Source organism: Triticum aestivum, chromosome 3B, assembly GCF_018294505.1.
Source record: "Triticum aestivum cultivar Chinese Spring chromosome 3B, IWGSC CS RefSeq v2.1, whole genome shotgun sequence".
Lineage (NCBI taxonomy): Eukaryota > Viridiplantae > Streptophyta > Magnoliopsida > Poales > Poaceae > Triticum > Triticum aestivum.
In genome coordinates this window covers 728,769,288-728,783,307 of record NC_057801.1, presented here as the reverse complement: position 1 = coordinate 728,783,307, position 14,020 = coordinate 728,769,288, and the positions used below count along the sequence as shown (strand labels likewise).

Genomic DNA, 14,020 nt, shown 5'->3' with positions numbered 1-14,020 from the left:
AATGCACCTCACTCAGTGTGGGGACTTTTCGGTTTCCGAGACACGTGCCACATCAAAGTTGTGCATTGGCTATTCAAACATCACACAACACCTCTTTGGGCCACATGCATGCAGACGGTGGTTATCCTAGGACAGTCACGTGTAACACTTCCATCTGTGGGCCCATGAGGTCGTCGTCCGTGCATGCATCACTTTGACCTACATTGGGAGAGGTTTACTAATTTGACCATCAAGGAGGATTCTTTTTTCTTTGTATTACGGCAGGAGCATATAGTACGCGTCAAAGAGGGGGAAGGGAACCAGCATATACTACACTTCATGAACCTGGCTCTCTGTGGGGACTTTCCGATTTTCGAGGCATGTGCCACATTGAAGTTGTGCATTTTGGTTATTCAAACATCACAACCACACACACCTCCATACATATGTTTGCCCCACATGCAAAGCGATGACGATTGTCCTCTGGCACCCACTCATGTGGTTATCAGCGATATCAATGCTTTTCATCTGTGGGCCCTCTTGGTCCATCACTATTTTGATCAACAACGAGAGAGGTTAATTTGACTTAGGAGGGGATTATTTTTTGGTTTGTATTACGGTATATATATATATGACATTGATTGCTTTAATCTGCATTGGTATTTCCCCAAAGAGAGAGGATGATGCAACACAACAACAATAAGTATTTCCCTAAGTTATGAAACCAAGGTTATCAATCAAGTAGGAGAACCAAGCAACACTATGTCAATGGTACCTACACACAAAGAACAATTACTTGCAACCCAAAGCGTAAGAGGGGTTGTCAATCCCTCCCCGGTATTGAAACAGATAAAATTGTAATAGATTGGATAAATAGATCTTGCAAAAATGCAAAATAAAATAAATAAAGAAAAAATGCAGCAAGGTATTGTTGGGTTTTTGAAATAATAGATCTAAAAATAATATGATAAAATATAGACCGGTGGGCCTTAGATTTCACTAGTGACTTCTCTCGAGAAAATAACATACAGTAGGTAAATAAATTACTGTTGGGCAATTGATAGAACAGCAAATAATTATGAAGATATCCAAGGCAATGATCAAGTATATAGTCAACACGTCCAAGATTAGTAGACCGACTCTTGCCTGCATCTACTACTATTATTCCACACATCGGCTGATATCCAACATGCATCTAGTGTATTAAGTTCATGGAGAAACAGGGTAATTAAATAAGAACGATGACATGATGTAGACAAGATCTATTCATGTAGGAATAGACCCCATCTTTTTATCCTTAATATCAACGATACATGCCTGCCTTGCTACCCCTTCTGTCACTGGGTGAGGACTCCGCAAGATCAAACCCATCACAAAGCACCTCTTCCCATTGCAAGAAAAACCAAACCAAACCAAAGTTTCATAAAAGAAATATGAGGCTATAATAATCATGCTAGATGAGTATAAGACTCCAAAACAGTTTTGGGCGAAAATGGTTGAGACGGCTTGCCATGCTACAAACCGGCTTTACCTTCACAAGCTTCTTGGTAAAACAGCATACGAGCTACTCACAGGTAACAAACCCCAAGTTGGATATTTTCGAGTATTTGCGTCAAAGTGATACATTCTTGATAAGCATCATTGTTCGAAATTTGCTTCTAAATCTTATGAAGGTTTCCTACTCGGTTATGGATCAAACTCTCACACTTATCGTGTCTACAACAACTTCACTCGAAAAGTTGTAGAGATGGTAGATGTGAAGCTTGATGAATCTAATGGCTCGCAAGTCGAGCAATTGCCAATTGATGTAGGAGACAAAAAGTCTTTGGAACAATTTTAAGTATTGCAAACATATTTTCCTAGTACACAATGACAATTTTCTACCGAACAATGAACATCTTTCTATAGAACAATGAACATTTTCTTAATTCTTGGTGAACATTTTCTTAAAAAAGGTAATGAACATTTCCCTAAAGCATTTTTCAAATCCACTATCAACATTTTGGAAAAAAACTAATACATTTTTAGTACAATTTAACATTTTCTAGCTAATATAATTGACCAACAATTTTAAGCATTACAAATACATTTTTTTAAAATACACAATGATCATTTTTTTATTGAAAATGAACATTTTCATAGTACTTGGTGAATATTTTTTTCGCAATAGATAATGCAATTTTTTCTAAGGCATTTTTTAAATACATGATGAAAAAACTTCAGAAACAAATAGTTTTTAAATATAATATGAACATTTCTATACCTAGTATAATTGATGAATAATATTAAGTATGTCAAGTACATTTATAAATATGTAAGGATAGTTTTTACATTTTACAATTAAGATTTTAAAAATACTTGATGAACATTTCTTAAAATATTTAATAAACAAATTTTCAGTTCATTTTTGATACTCTGGAAACATTTTCTGAAAGGCAGATACATTTTTAATATAGTATGAACAAATTTTTGAAAATATACATTTTCAATATGCTACTAAATTATTTGTACCTATAATTGATGAATTTTTTTAACTGTTACAAATACATTTATTAAATACATAAGGGCATTTTTGCTTTGAACAATTATCATTTTCGCAATACTTGTTGAACTTTTTTAAAATAGTTAATGAAGAAATAGACAAGGGGCAAACATGGAGAAATAGACAAGGGGCAAACATGGCGGAGAAGTAAAAGAGAGGAAGAAACCTCAGAACAACAAAAGAAACGAAACAATGAAGAAAAGGGAACGAAAAATGGAAGAAGCAAACGAAAAAACAAAGGTACAAAGCGAACCAAGCGAAGGAGCAGTACTGGACCGCCTCAATTAAACCGCCCTTTCCTATCTCGCATGTGGGACAGCCCAAAAGCGGGGTTGGGCGCCCAAGTTTTACTATTCCATATTTCTTGTTTTTTCTTATTTAGAACAATTCGCAATACCAATTTTTTTCTTCAGAATTTCAGGCAAAACAACTGAATTTTGGGAAAATATTCCAGAAATCATAACATGTTCGTGGTTTAAAGCAAATGTTCATGATATTGGAAAACATGTTTGTGTATTGATTTTTTTTTCATGAATTCCAAAAATGTTCATAAATTTCTAAAACATGTCCGCTAATTGAAAATTCGACGAACATTTTTTGAAATTGACGAAAGAAAATTTTATTTAAGAATTTGTTTTTGGAAAATGGGTGCAATAAAATTAAATTCAATGAAGTTTTTCTAAGAAATTTGATACTTTTTAAAAAAAAGATGAACAAATTTCGAATGCGATGATCATTTTCTAAATTTTAAGTTTGATGAATAAAATTTGAAATTGATGAACATTTATTGAATTTTCATGCATTTTTTACATTGTTGAACATTTTTTTAATCTGATGAACAAATTAATATTTGTGAATTTTAAAATAAATTTCTCAAAAAAGTGACTAAGTAAATAAGCAAAGAGAGAAAAGGAAAAACAGTAAAGAAAAAGAAGAAAACCAGTAAAAAAAGAGAAATAAAAGAAACCCGGTTTCCAAAACCGTGCGACAATGCACGTGAAAATAGGCGGGCCCATTGTGCGAACGGTTCAGGTGTGTGTGGACGCGCGTGCGGGGGTCGGGGGGGGGGGTGGGGGGTGGGTGTTACGCGTTAGGGCGCTAGACAGCGCCATATGCGCCAAATACGCCCGGGTGAGTTCCTCTCTGGGTCACATGTCTTCGGGCGCATAACACAGCCCTGGGCGAGGTTCCAGCTGTCCCGGTGGAAACATAAACTGAAGAAACTTAGAGCATCTCCAGCCGCGCCCCCAGCAGGCCCTCCCGAGGCGCAGTCGCGCCCCCAAGACGCCGAATTCCGCCGGCTCGGCCTGTTTTTGCGCCCGGCGATCGCAGGCCAATCCCGGCGCACTGGGGCCGCTCGGGGGCTCCGGCGCAAGGGAAAAGCGCACCTGGGGCCACACTGGCAGGCGAAAAGTCAAGCCACCCGTCCAGATTTGCCTCCGACCCCCCCCCCCCCGGCGCTCGGTCGCCAGCCTACCAACCCCGGCGCCGTCCATCGCCCACCACAGCTAGATAGACCATTCCCTGCCGGAAAAAGAAGAGGTTTCGCCGAGGCAGCCTCTCCACCGCCATTCGGGCAACAATTCCGGTGTTCCGTCCGTGCAGGGCCTGTACACCCGCGGGTTTGCACCCATCTTGCCCGCAAGGTGTTCGGTGATTTGCCCGGCCCGGCGATGGACTCGGAAGATGAGGAGGCGCTCGCGGCGTTGCTGGAGGAGGAAGCCGAAGCCGACGTCTAGGAGCAGGAGCATCTCATGGTGCTCGCCGCCCTCGCCGGCCTGCTCGCGAGCACTGAGAAGCCGGGGCGAGGTGGCTCGGCGCCTGGGCAGGTGAAAGCAAAGAACCGTCATCGTCTAGAAGGCTACTGCATGTTCTACTCAGACTACTTCGCCGACGCTCCATTGCACGATGAGAAAATATTTCAGCGCCGTTATCGGATGAGCCGAAAGCTTTTCCTCAGGATTGTGAATTCCATCCAGGAGTTCGACACCTATTTCAAGTGCAAGATGGTTTGCACCGGCACACTTGTATTCACCTCAATCCAAAAGTGCACGACAGCTGTGAGGATGCTTGCATACGGAGCTCCCGGTGATTCACTCGACGACTATGGGTGCATGGCCGAGTCCACCACCATTGAGTGTTTCTACAAGTTCTGCAGGGCAGTGGTGGCAGTGTTTGGACCGCAATACTTACGAACATCCAATGTGGAAGACACTGCTCGGATCCTAGCACAGAATGCAGCAAGAGGATTTCCGGGGATGCTTGGAAGCATCGACTGCATGCATTGGAAATGGAAGAACTGTCCATTTGCTTGGCAGGGGTTGTACAAAGGCGCCAAAGGCGGTTGCAGTGTGGTACTTGAGGCAGTGGCCACACAGGACCTCTGGATTTGGCACTCTTTCTTTGGGATGCGGGGAACTCACAATGACATCAACGTCCTGCAGTGCTCCCATGTCTTTGCCAAGCTTGTTGAAGGTCATTCTCCTCCAATGAACTTCGGGGTTAATGGGCGGCACTATAACAAGGGGTACTACCTAGCTGATGGCATCTATCCAAGATGGTCGACATTTGTGAAGACTATCTCAAACCCTGTGCCAGGAGGCAAGAATGCCTTCTTTGCGAAGTTTCAGGAGGCTTGCAGGAAGGATGTCGAGCGGGAATTTCGTGTGCTCCAATCTTGATTTGCTGTTGTCTAGTACCCTGCTCAGGCCTGGTCAAAAGATCAAATGTGGGAGATCATGACTTGCTGTGACATCTTGCACAATATGATCATTGAGAGCGAGCAGGAAGAGCCAGTGTTTGACACAGAACCATATTACAGGTAGGGTCCTCTTGCCCAAGTTGATCACCAGCTACCGGCAACCTGGACTGACTACCTCAATATGCGTCAGGAGATCCAAGACCCATAGGTGCATCAAGAACTGCAACACGATCTGGTGGAGCACCTATGGAGGCTCAAGGGCGAAGCCGGGGCGACGCCGGGAATGACGTGTGATGAAACTTGAGTTTTTATTTGTTGAACTATATAATATGTATTGAACTATTTGTTGAACTATTTGATTCATATTGATTTTCTGTGATGAACTATGGAGGCAAAAACACATCGAAACTGGTTCAACCACGCCAAACTATATGATGAACTAATTGATTTCTATTTGTATGGGAAAATTCACACCGAAACACGCCGAACCGCGCCGAATATGGGCCGATTCACGCAGATATCAGATCGTTTTAGACAAAATTGGGCCGAATAATGGGCCAAAATCGGCGCCTGGGGGCGACAGCTGGGTGCCCAACAGCCCCTAGAGCCGAGTTTGCCGCCGGCTCGCCCCCAGGCGGCGATTTTTATGCCTCCTAGGAGCCAACGGCTGGAGATGCTCTTAGGATGCACGGGCCTCGGGATAATCAGGAGCGATGGCAGCGCTAGCTGCCGCACTCTTCTCCCGTTGGTGGCCTAGATTGAGTGATCCTATGGCCGGGACGACGAACAGTCAACCAAAATAGATTCAACGGGCGGTACAAAAGGAAAAAAAAACCACCATAGCCAACATATTCCAAAGGTTAGTGTTCTTCCTCGTAGTTCTTGTTATCTTCCAAAATTTGTTTCCGTTAAATATCTACCTATATAAGAGCAACTTCATCGCGGCGGCCCATTTCGTCCGCGCGCATTCGTTTGGGCGGCACAGACAAAAAAGTCGGCCCAATATGCCAATCCAAACGGACGTGTGCCCGCGTTTCGTGTTTCTATCGACCCATTCCCGGCCCATTTTTGAGTCTCATCTGCATCAGCGCGGACGCACGCGGCGCCTGCCTACTCCTCTCCCAGCCGACCAGTCGGTGGCAGCCCCTCTACCATTTCCCTCCACTTTCCCAAAACCATCCCGCCACCCGCCATGGACGGCGACCTCGATGCCGCCGCCGGCCTCGCCTCCTCGCCTTGTCCAGCATCATGACCGCTCCTTTGGCAAAGGCAAACCTCGCTCCCCTCCCCCTCCCCCCCCCCCCGCAAGATCGTCGCCGCGCCCAAGCCGAAGACGAAGCTGACGCACAAGGAGCGGGCAAGGTCGTCAGTGAAGAGAAAGGGCCGAAGACACGTGGCGAACGCAAGGGAGGAAGCCATCGCAGCGGCCGTCATCGCCCCCGCAGCGCAGCATGAGGCCACCAACGCCCGCATCACGGCGGCAATGAGGGGGCCGCTGATGTACCTAGGGTTAAACCCTAGCCAGCACAACCTCATTAACGCCACTGTGGCCGTGACCAGCACTGGCCCATCTGCATTTCCTCGGATGGGTCTGCCCGAGTCGCCCCGCGTGTCGGCGGTGGAGTCGATGCCCGGCTTCCACGTCTACCCGCAAGCCTCCCGACTCTCCGGCGAACGCTCCCTTGAGGTGAGCGTGGTGGTGCCTTCCACGCGCGCGCTCACGCCCATCGACCTCAACGCCACCTCGGTGGTCGGTGGCTCATCATCCGAAGGGACGAGGAAACGCGCGCAGCACATACCAGCCAACATGCTGCCGGGTGCATGCAACCTGTTCGATGGAATGCCGGCCTCCGGCGTCGATGACTACATGCAGACCATCATTTTCGAGGGTGGTCCGGCGGCCACTGGCGGTGCCGTCAGGGCTGGCTACGATCCCGACGAGACACAAAGCTAGGATTGCCGAGGACTGTTCACGCCGTCCACCTTTGATCAAGATCAGGTCGCCTTCATGCATGATCAGGTCGGCCTGGACCTGGACGGTTTCTCGCTCGACCATGTGTTTTCGAAGGACTAAGGACTTGAGGAAGAGGGTGAATTGGACATCAAAGGGGAGCCTTTGATCGAGGACGAGCTCACCAACTAAGCCGCTAGGGGGAAGACGAAGCGCAAGAGTAGGCGGGCCAAGGCATACACGGCGGCTGAGGACAAGCTCCTTTGCGAGTGTTGGAGGTACATTAGGCAAGACCCCAAGACCGGCGCCGAACAAAAGGCATCAACCTTTTGAACTCGTGTCCATCGTGAGTTCCATGAGCGCAAGAAGTTTCCGCCGTACCAAATGCATAACACGCACGAGTGGGTGTCCATTTTGAAGTTTTGGAAGGTGATCCAACAAGAGTACAACAAGTTTTGTGCCACTCTTGAGAGCATCAAGGCACGCCCCATGAGCGGCATTGGCATGCAAGTCATGGTTTGCTAGCAAGCAACCCTCTTTGTGTCATTTCGTTTATGCTTGCATGTCCATTTCCATATCCATTTGCCAATATGCTTGAATGCAATTCATTTGTAGGCATTCCAAGCTTTGGAGGCATTCAAGGTCCAACATGGTGTCAAGTCCTTCAACCTCTCGCATTGTTGGCGAGTCATCAAAGACGAGGAGAAGTTCAAGGCACAATATGCCGCCCTCATGTCATGTGGGGGGGGGGGAAGAAGGCCGTGGAGGAGGTTGGGGACGGCGAGAAGCCACGACCGCGGGGGAAGACCAACTCAAAGAAGGAGGACAAGCGGGATGCGGCATCGAATGCCTTGATCGCAACCATGGAGGACATGATGACCAAGAAGGACTCAAGGGAGGAGAAGCGCCGACAAGACAAGGAAGAACAAATAAACGCCTTCATGGAGATCCAAAGGAGGAGGCTTGAAATGGAGGCGGAGAAGCAAACGAGGATGCTTGAGATGGAGGCGGAGAAGCAAGCCAAGATGCTAGAGATTGAGGCCGCCAATGCCAAGACCAAGGCGAACGAAGTGGCTCTCGCTAGCATGATGACGGGGGTGGAGATCATGAGATGGATCTCAACACCGTTTCACCGAGGAAGAGGCCGTGGTTCAGAAGATGCAGGCCGACATGCTCAAGTTCGACGACGAGTGATCTATGGCGGCGAGCGCCATTCTTTTTTGTATGCCGGCAAGTGTGCTGGCATGACCACGATCGCGATGGTGTGGTCTAACTCCCGCCCCTTTTTGTGTGCTGGCATGTGTGCCGACCGCTGGCAAGTGCGCCAGTTGAACTGTGTGGTGTTTTTCTGAAGCTGACATGGTGTCGGCATGAACTCCAAGCGACGACATGGCCGCTGGCATGATCTATGGCCACGACCCTTCTTCAAAATTTGCGTCTGGACATGAAATGGGTCGCGGCCGTTGGGCGCACTGCTGACCCAAATTTTAAACAGGACGGACGCCAAGCGGGCGGTCAACCCAAACGAACAAAAAGCGGACGAAAGTGTCGTCTATTTGGGTCGACGCGTTGGAGTTGCTCTCAGGGACTGCATCGTTGGTAATCAACAATGATACACGCATGACGTACTTCTTCCTTTCTGGTTTATTGGGCTCATATGAAAACTTTGTTTTTTCAATTTATAAGTCTCAATTCTACTATATCATTTACCATCACATGTTCAAATTTCAAGTTGTATCAAATCACTTCATGCAAGAATGAAGAAAAAAAATTCACCAATGAATGTACTCCCTCTCTCTCAGTTTATAGGGCGTGCGCGTATCCCTAGGCCGTCAATTTGACCAACCTAATACAAATCATATATTACAAAAAATAAACTAATATAAACTTCAGATGTTCTATTTTCAAAAGGTATAACTTTTGTCTTATATAGTTTATATCAGGGTGATAAAGCAACCGAGGTATACGCGTAGGACGAAATTATTGGTCATGCATGCATGCGGTGTAATTAATGTATCGGTATACACAATATTTTAAGAAAAATGAGAGTACTAATTAAATACTTTTGCAAACTACAAAATTAATTTCATCGTTCATTATCTACCTTAATTAAAAAGATTTTTAAATTAAGTCAATCGAAAAAGAGGGAGTATTAAACAGCGTAGGATAAACAGGACAAAGCAAAATGTATACGTCGGCCCAAGTAACTAACGTGATTCGGCCATTCCGAAGCTTAAATGCAGTTGATACTTAAGTGCAGCTGATGCTCTCAATTCCGAAGCTTTCCTTGGGCATGAATCGGCTATTCTGCTGGAGATAAAAAAGATGGGGCTGGACTATGCAAAGTAAGGCTGGTTGTAATGGGAGTATTATAGGTAGTATCATGCATGCTAACTAGGCAACTTTGATAATATGGCATAGAATTAAATGAAGTAAGAGAGGGTTGAGTATCATATCATGATACCGTATCATAATAAATGCTACACTAGTATGTGTCATGCATGGCAATAAATAAAGTCATATATGATACTACCATATCATATATGCATTAGGGAGGTAGTATCATACACTAGTATCATATGCATGATACTAACTTATGATACACTAGTATCAAAAGAAGTAAGTAAATGCCCTCGTGAAGCAAATGGTGTAGCTAATTGCATAGCTAAATCATCTCTAGCGAATAGATCTTCAGAGTTCTGGGAAGATGCTATCCCGGACTTTATTTTTTATTTTATTGTAAATGATCTCGCTATTATTTGAGAAATAAAGTTTTTGCCTTGTAAAAAAAAAGCTAACGTGATTCGGCCGGCAGTTATCTCTTCACCGGCCGGACACGATTTCCCCAGGTGTTGGTACGTGGACTCCGCCGAATAATGCTCAAGACCTACGGTACCGTATACCACGACCACCATCCAGTGAGCATCACCGGCCGGGGTTGGATAAGTTCGCTGGCTGTGGAAACGCTTACCCATTCTATTATTTGCCTAGCGCCTCGATCATCTAGTCTAGTGAGTATCAAGAGCGAAACCTACACCGCTTTTTCATGGACGGTGTTCGTTCCATCCCATGGACCCCTCCTCCCCGGTCAAGTCATCGCGATCCTTTCAAAGGCGGAATAAGAGCATCTACGGTCATGATGGATAAATTCGGCCCTTCAAACACCCGCGGACGTGTTCGGTGTATTCAGGGACACTGACCTGTCACGTCTCAAATAATGCAATCCACACCCGGACACCTTAATTATCATATCTCAAATTCATACAAACTCATGCAACTACATCGATGCATTACACACATCGTTCGGCTACTCCATCACTACTAACATGCAATCGAACTATCAAAATTTGACATGTTTGACTGTGGTGAAGATCATCCACGGCTGCCCTTGCCCTTCCCGATGCCCTTGTCGTCCTTCTTGCGGAAGTACTGGTTGGAGATGTAGTAGGGATCGAGCCGGATCTGCTCGTCATCGGAGTTGTCCTCCTTCTCCTCCTTCGGTGACAGTCCGGCCATGGCATGGACCGCTCGATTTTGCTCTCCGACGAGGGCGCACGTGTTCCTCCGCCGTCGTTTCTTCACAACGCGGGCGCGGATGGCTTCCTTCTCTGCGGCCGCCCGTGCCGCAGCTTCAGCCGCCTTCCGCTGCGATACGGGCCTCGACGGCTCTTATCCTCTCATTCGCACGGCGGGCTGTCTGTTCCCGGTAGGACTCATAGTCTGCCCGACCGGTGATGGGGAAGGAGAGATTTTCCGGCTGCTGGGACCGCAATGATCCAGCCCCAAAGGACCCGAGGGCCCGTTGAGCCAACGCTATGGAGTCGTGCCGGACAGATCCGTCCGTCGGCCGGGCGCTGTCCTCCCGGGAGCGGAGGAGTGCAATGCGGACTGACATTACCTCCTCCAACCCGCACGGGATGACACCCCAGTCGAGAAATCCGGATTGGTCGGAGTCAGATCCGCTGGCCACCATGCCGGAGATGGCCGGAAATCGCCGAAGACAAGCTCGGGGTGGCGGAGGGAGTGGAGGGGAGAGGAGTGTGAAGTGCTTAGGGTTTGGTCCGGCGAGCGGATGGGGACCAATATATATGGGGTCAGGTGGGTTAGTGTGAGCCGGGTCCGACGTGACGGACGTGTTCGGGGGCGTCCAGACGCCCCTATATTAGACTCATATTTAGGTTGCATATGAGGGGTGCTGGTCAGCCCGGACGTTTGAAGCCCGTTTGAGACGTTCGCCTAAGTCAAAATTTTATGACCGGTCAGTGACCGGGCGGGCTGCCCGGATGTTTAAGGAGGATCTAAGGCGCCCTGATGCTCTAAGGAGAGGGCGAAGACTCACGGTCAATGTGTGTTTATGTGCTGTTCTGCACCACGTCGTAAAGCGCTCCAAGATTTTTCCAAAGGGATCCGACTTTACCAAGTTGATTGAGTTTTTTTGACTCACTGGTCGACTGAAAACAACCGGATCAAATATAAAAGAAATAAATGGAAACATGCTTTCAATTAATGTGCAATTAGTGCATACTCCTTAAGAAGTGCAACTAAAACGAGAAAAAATGCAGCTGATCTTGCCAAAAAATCGATCATCACAAGAAAAGAAAAATAGACTGAAATCCCAAGAAACATTCAACTGATGGCAAAAAGAATCCAGTCGACTGATTCCGTTTCCAAATAATACTCACGGCCACAGCGTCGGATAAGACCAAGATGCTTTGATTCTCATCTTCACATGGAAAAAGGTTCTAGGTTTTTGACCCAGCAATTACCGCACGTATGCACTTTGCTAGTGCCCACCGGTGTCTCTAGCTCTATCGTCAGTTTCAGGAAACGTCTTGTTTCCTCATACATGCAACTGGCCGGTACCAGCTAGCTGCTGCGTCCATGGATTGATTTATATCTTGTTGCCACTGGTAAATAAAATTTCTTACAATACACGGGCAGCTAGAGCTTAGAGGTGATCAGACTCTTCTGACTGAAAAACTAGTAATCGTTAGTTTCAGGTTCAGGCTAGTACCCTCTTGCATATTTCTTCCTTAGCCTCAACACCATGTAGGTTAACCGTCGTCCCCAGTGCAACTGTGGCTTGTAAGATGCATCATACACGTACAGAACCTACAACAACTACACGAGGAGTTGATGGATGATTCACAGGGGATAGAGAGGAATCAGGAACCCGATGAGGATAACATTCGGAGCGCATACAGAATATCCGAAGCGACGATCTTCTCTCTCTGATCTGGAAAGGGCGAGAGGGCGGCAAAGAACCTTGGCAAGCATGTGCTCGTGCATACGTATATTATCATGGTGCACTGCTAGTCTGCTAGATGCAATCATACAGACCACAAACCAGCTTAGGTTTCGTTGGGTGACACCTCCTCGTGCCACTTTGCACTGGACTCTCCCACAGCACGGGAATCTCTTGTCAGTGACACCTCCCAGGTCCACTTTGCCGGAGCTAAGTTTCGTCGATGCACGCGTGTTCATTATCCATTGGCATCTAAAGCCAAGATGTGAAATGGAATGGAATAGTCTTCGGTCTGTCTACCTATCTCACGCACAAACCAGTATAAAAGGGGTAGCCACCTCTCCGGCGTTCCAGCATCGCAAAGCAAAGGCAGACACAACACAAGTGCGTAGCCACAAAGCTTAAGCAGAATCAAACACAGTGCAATGGAGGGAACCATGAAGAACGGCGCCAGGGTGATCAAGGGGAAGGTGGCGATGGTGTACTCCAAGTACGCCGGCAAGGCCCAGGTTAAGCCTGCCCCGAGCGTCACTACAGCACGCGCCTACCAGCCCAGGTACCCTTCTTCCATCGACGCCACTGCGAGCGCCCCCAACGCCGCGGCCGGTGATGTCGACGAGAGGGCCACCGCGTTCATACTGTCCGTCCGAGAGCGCTTCAAGAACGAGCAGACGATGATGAGTTAGATGAGCTCCGTCGTGGCCGGTCAGGTCGGTCCAGGCTCCGGAAGAGGTTTTATATTTGATGGAACATCTTCTGGGTAGCCATGGATGTATACATACACGTGTCTAAGTGGTACACCATGTACTTTTCCTTCTTTCTTTCTCTCCTTTTGTAACTTCAGTTTGACCATAAGAGTGGGAAGAATGGGATGATAACATATTCCCCATTTATGAAAAAATGTTGGTATATGAGATATGATCCTTCATCAAATTAAGTGGAGTTTGTGTGCCGTTCATTTTAGTTGGCCCGACAGTTCACTCCTCCCCCCCGCTCTTCTTCCCATTCTTCCGGCTCGCCAGCGGTGTTCGGCGTCAAGGCCGAGCCCGCAGCGAAGACGCCGCTCGGCCGACGCACCCGCAGCGCCGGCATCGTCATCAATGAGTGCGGCCGGCGCGCCTCCTTCTCGGCTCCTCCGCGCTACGTCAAATTGAAGACAGAGCCGGGGCTCGCCGCCGTGAAAACGGAGCCGGGGCACGCCGCCGTGAAGATGGAGCCCGGGATCGCAGGCGGGGAGCTCGACGACGCAGCGGCCCTGAAATGGGCGTGTGATGACTGGGCGCGCATGGAGATGGAGCGCCAGCGCCGCGCCCTAGAGCAGTTCGAAGCTCGGCAACGGGGCCGCGACGAGGGAGGCGTCATCTTCCTCGACGACAACGACGACGGCGCGCCGCCCCCGCCACCGGTCCGCCAGGGCGACGTCGGGCAGGGGTCCAGGAGGGGCGGCCACGTCAAGGAGGTGAAGGCCGACGAGGACGACGGCGAGGATGGCGGCGACATCGGCAACTTCGCTGCGCTCAGCGACTTCTTCGGCCCTTAAGTTGTAGTTGCGGCATTTTTTAAATAACTTTGCTATGTAATGCCGAACATGTCGAATATATG

General features: G+C 47.7%; 1 long non-coding RNA gene across 1 annotated transcript; it reads left to right on the top strand.

Moving 5' to 3' along the window:
- Window positions 1-12,787: 12,787 nt before the first annotated feature.
- Window positions 12,788-13,376, top strand: LOC123066229 (uncharacterized). The gene has a single exon (XR_006431280.1). It is a non-coding gene; the product is annotated as an uncharacterized lncRNA (long non-coding RNA).
- Window positions 13,377-14,020: the final 644 nt, after the last annotated feature.